We start from the raw sequence: 5763 nt of genomic DNA on the forward strand, positions 1-5763 counted from the left end.
AAACAAACTTGATTCCAAACAAGTTCACACGTCCAAACCAACAAGATTACAAACAAGTTCGCACGTCCAAACCAACAAGATTACAAACAAGTCCGAAGTGATTTTCTTAATCAAGTTTGTTTGATATTCATATTCAAACTCAAATGGACTTCAAGCTCGATCAATAACTCCACCACTTTGTGATAAGTCCGTTCATTTTCTTTAAAAATATCCAAACGAGCCCTTAGTAGTTAACATCTTAGATGAAAGGAAAGAAAAATATAATACAATACAAAGATAATGATGAGGAATGATGTGTGAAGTTCTTTTAGACCTTTAATTTTGTGAGATAATAAACTTGATCGTAAAAAAAATAACATGATCGAAATCATCGCAAAAATAAATATACATTTTGAAAGATAAGCAAATCAATAAGAAGAAACAACACATTACACGAAGGTAGCGGTTTGAGTCGCCGACGGTGGTAACAAGCTCAGTTTTCCGTCAACTTGGGTGGTTGGAAGCTCCGGTAAGTTGAGAAAGTTGTAAAAGTAAAACTCCGGTAAGTAGTAAAAAAACTTTGGTAAGTTGTATAAGTAACTCTTTTTTTTGTTTAGGGAAGGTTCTAATCGTTTGGATTCTTTTACATTTAGATCATAAGTCACAACTGTTGATGCTGGGTTGTCTGGTTGTTTTATGTATATATAGATGTTTTTTTTAAACTCTCTACAATGCTGGGTTTAATTTATAACGTTGGGTTGTGCATATATATATTTTTTAAAAACTCTCCACAATGCTAGGTTTAACTTATAATGCCGGGTTTTAATTTACATCACAAGTAATTAAACAATTTTAAAGATAGTAAAGTTGTCCGTTGACGTATAAAGAGGAAGCTAACTGAACGAGCGAGCGAGCTGAGATGCTCGAGATCGGCTCGAAAAAGGACTATATTTTTTTAATTTGGTTCAATAGGTCATTGGTATGAAAACCATTGAGTCATTGACGTCAGATTCGGTTTTTAAAGATGGTCAGTTAAATCTAAGTTAATAGGAGCATCTCCAATAGCACAAAGAGAATGGAGACATGGATGCCAGATGGCGTTTGGAGTTGGATGACAAAAAAGAGGGTTGTTAAAACCATCTCTCTAGTTTAAATTAAAACGCGTAAATTTTCCCCTTGCATTGCGGCAGGAATTTGGTCGGTATCGGTTGGGTTTAGTGCGTTATGGATACGATACAAGCACTCGATATTACAGATAAAGAACAGTAAAAATGAATGGGATTTACATCAATCAAAAACAATAAAAATGAATGGAATTTACATCAATCAAAAACAATAAAAACGAATGGGATTTCCACGCTATGCGGCGGGATTTCGGCCGACATCTGTTCAGTTTCCATTTGACCCAATAGGGAATAAGTCACCTTACTCGTACCCTTTTAACTAAGATTTATATTTATCCGCGTATTGGTTGACTTTTTTTTCTTATTTTAATAGTTAAAAAGATAAATCTATGCATAATGTATTGTAAATAAATATTTAAAAAAAATACAACCAAAAGAGCAGAAACCGACCTGGGTCACTTAAAATAGCAAATCTCTTCATTATCACTCCTCCACCACTCGTTAACTTACAATTATAGTATTATTTATCTTTACATGACGTAGAATATTTTCTCTATATATAGGAAACATATATTTCAGATTAATGATGGGAGAGGGAAGATCGGATTATCCGGTTTTCGAATATCCGAAAACCGGATATCCGAAAATTTCGGATAGTGAATATTGATATCCAAATTTATAAAAAACAATCAAAAAATCCGTTTCGTGTATAGATTAAAACTAAACTTATATTCAATTTTCTAAATTTCCAACATTTAAAACTAAAAACAATCATAAATTCACACGAATACAATTATTTACTACTTTTTTACTAATTTTTACAATACTTCAAACTAAATATAATGCTCATATACTATATATATATATATATATATCTATATTTATAAAAAAATAATTCGTTTTCAGATATCGGATAATCGGATTATCCAAAATTTTTGAAATTCATATCCGAATCCGAAAATTCGGATTATCTGGTTTTCGAATATCAGAAATTTCGGATATTTCGGATTCGGATTCGGATCCGAATTTTTTTGAACACCCCTAGATATATGGCAGAAGGATATTCCTTTTGCTATTGATGTGCTTGAACTACAACATATAAATTATATCAAATACTGTGAAAATCAACCTTTTTTCAGTACTAATGTTGAAAAAAACCCGTTTCTTTGTTTATTTTTAATTAACAGGGTCAAAAGAGCTTAAATGAATAAAAGGAGCAAAATGACAACAAAAACCAACATAAAATACAATGAAGAAGGATTGACAGGCAAGCCCCCTTCCACATCCAAACCAAAGAAATAGCAAAATCAGAACCTCTGGCACGGGGCCGTGCCGGTTCAAACTGTCGATTCAATCCAAGACTAAATACCCCATTTAACTCGGGTCTTCTTGTACCTGACTCACCACCGGTAAGCAGTTGAACCGGCCGGGTCAAACTGATTTTTACAACATTGTGTAATTTCGTAACCACAGTCCTACACTTTAAGAACAAGTCTAATTATAATCACGCAGAAACAAACTTGATTGCAAACAAGTTCGCACTTCCAAACCAACAAGATTACAAACAAGTCCGAAGTGATTTTCTTAATCAAGTTTATTTGATATTCATATTCAAACTCAAATGGACTTCAAGCTCGATCAATAACTCCACCACTTTGTGATAAGTTCGTTCATTTTCTTTAAAAATATCCAAACGAGCCCTTAGTAGTTAACATCTTAGATGGAAGGAAAGAAAAATATAATACAATACAAAGATAATGATGAGGAATGATGTGTGAAGTTTTTTTTAGACCTTTAATTTTGTGAGACAATAAACTTGATCGTAAAAAATAACATGATCGAAATCATCGCAAAAATAAATATACATTTTGAAAGATAAGCAAATCAATAAGAAGAAACAACACATTACACGAAGGCAGCGGTTTGAGTCGCCGACGGTGGTAACAAGCTCAGTTTTCCATCAACTTGGGTGGTTGGAAGCTCTAGTAAGTTGAGAAAGTTGTAAAAGTAAAACTCCGGTAAGTAGTAAAAAAACTCTCGTAAGTTGTATAAGTAACTCTTTTTTTGTTCAGGGAAGGTTCTAATCGTTTGGATTCTTTTACATTTAGATCATAAGTCACAACTGTTGATGCTGGGTTGTCTGGTTGTTTTATGTATATATAGATGTTTTTTTAAACTCTCTACAATGCTGGGTTAAATTTATAACGTTGGGTTGTGTGTATATATATTTTTTAAAAACTCTCCACAATGCTAGGTTTAACTTTGAATGCCGGGTTTTAATGTACATCACAAGTAATTAAACAATTTTAAAGATAGTAAAGTTGTCTATTGACGTATAAAGAGGAACCTAACTGAACGAGCGAGCGAGCGAGCTGAGATGCTCAAGATCGGCTTGAAAAAGGACTATATTTTTTTAATTTGGTTCAATAGGTCATTGGTATGAAAACCATTGAGTCATTGACGTCAGATTCGGTTTTTAAACATGGTCAGTTAAATCTAAGTTAATAAGAGCATCTCCAATAGCACAAAGAGAACGGAGACATGGATGCTAGATGGCGTTTGGAGTTGGACGACAAAAAAGAGGGTTGTTAAAAGCATCTCTCTAGTTTAAATTAAAATGCGTAAATTTTCCCCTTGCATTGCGGCAGAAATTTGGTCGGTATCGGTTGGGTTTAGTGCGTTATGGATACGATACAAGCACTCGATATTACAGATAAGGAACAGTAAAAACGAATGGGATTTACATCAATAAAAAACAATAAAAACGAATGGAATTTACATCAATCAAAAACAATAAAAACGAATGGGATTTCACCGCTATGCGGCGGGATTTCGGCAGACATCTGTTCAGTTTCCATTTAACCCAATAGGGAATAAGTCACCTTACTCGTACCCTTTTAACTAAGATTTATATTTATCCGCGTATTGGTTGACTTTTTTTTTCTTATTTTAATAGTTAAAAAGATAAATCTATGCATAATGTATTGTTGAAATAAATATTTAAAAAAATACAACCAAAAGAGCAGAAACCGACCTGGGTCACTTAAAATAGCAAATCTCTTCATTATCACTCCTCCACCACTCATTAACTTAAAATTACAGTATTATTTATCTTTACATGACGTAGAATATTTTCTCTATATATAGGAAACATATATTTCAGAGATTAATGATGGGAGAGGGACGATCGGATTATCCGGTTCTCGAATATCCGAAAACCGGATATCCGAAAATTTCGGATAGTGAATATTGATATCCAAATTTATTAAAAAAAAATCAAAAATCCGTTTCGTGTATAGATTAAAACTAAACTTATATTCGATTTTCTAAATTTCCAACATTTAAAACAAAAAACAATCATAAATTCACACGAATACAATTATTTACTACTTTTTTACTAATTTTTACAATACTTCAAACTAAATATAATGCTCATATACTATATACATATATATATATATATTTATAAAAAAATAATTCGTTTTCGGATATCGGATAATCGGATTATCCAAAATTTTTGAAATTCATATCCGAATCCGAATCCGAAAATTAGGATTATCTGGTTTTCGGATATCAGAAATTTCGGATATTTCGGATTCGGATTCGGATCCGGATTTTTTGAACACCCCTAGATAAATGGCAGAAGGATATTCCTTTTGCTATTGATGTGCTTGAACTACAACATATAAATTATATCAAATACTGTGAAAATCAACCTTTTTTCAGTACTAATGTTGAAAAAAACCCGTTTCTTTGTTTATTTTTAATTAACAGGGTCAAAAGAGCTTAAATGAATAAAAGGAGCAAAATGACAACAAAAACCAACATAAAATACAATGAAGAAGGATTGACAGGCAAGCCCCCTTCCACATCCAAACCAAAGAAATAGCAAAATCAGAACCTCTGGCACGGGGCCGTGCCGGTTCAAACTGTCGATTCAATCCAAGACTAAATACCCCATTTAACTCGGGTCTTCTTGTACCTGACTCACCACCGGTAAGCAGTTGAACCGGCCGGGTCAAACTGATTTTTACAACATTGTGTAATTTCGTAACCACAGTCCTACACTTTAAGAACAAGTCTAATTATAATCACGCAGAAACAAACTTGATTGCAAACAAGTTCGCACTTCCAAACCAACAAGATTACAAACAAGTCCGAAGTGATTTTCTTAATCAAGTTTATTTGATATTCATATTCAAACTCAAATGGACTTCAAGCTCGATCAATAACTCCACCACTTTGTGATAAGTTCGTTCATTTTCTTTAAAAATATCCAAACGAGCCCTTAGTAGTTAACATCTTAGATGGAAGGAAAGAAAAATATAATACAATACAAAGATAATGATGAGGAATGATGTGTGAAGTTTTTTTTAGACCTTTAATTTTGTGAGACAATAAACTTGATCGTAAAAAATAACATGATCGAAATCATCGCAAAAATAAATATACATTTTGAAAGATAAGCAAATCAATAAGAAGAAACAACACATTACACGAAGGCAGCGGTTTGAGTCGCCGACGGTGGTAACAAGCTCAGTTTTCCATCAACTTGGGTGGTTGGAAGCTCCAGTAAGTTGAGAAAGTTGTAAAAGTAAAACTCCGGTAAGTAGTAAAAAAACTCTGGTAAGTTGTATAAGTAACTCTTTTTTTGTTCAGG

Source organism: Helianthus annuus, chromosome 4, assembly GCF_002127325.2.
Source record: "Helianthus annuus cultivar XRQ/B chromosome 4, HanXRQr2.0-SUNRISE, whole genome shotgun sequence".
NCBI classification, from domain to species: Eukaryota; Viridiplantae; Streptophyta; class Magnoliopsida; order Asterales; family Asteraceae; genus Helianthus; species Helianthus annuus.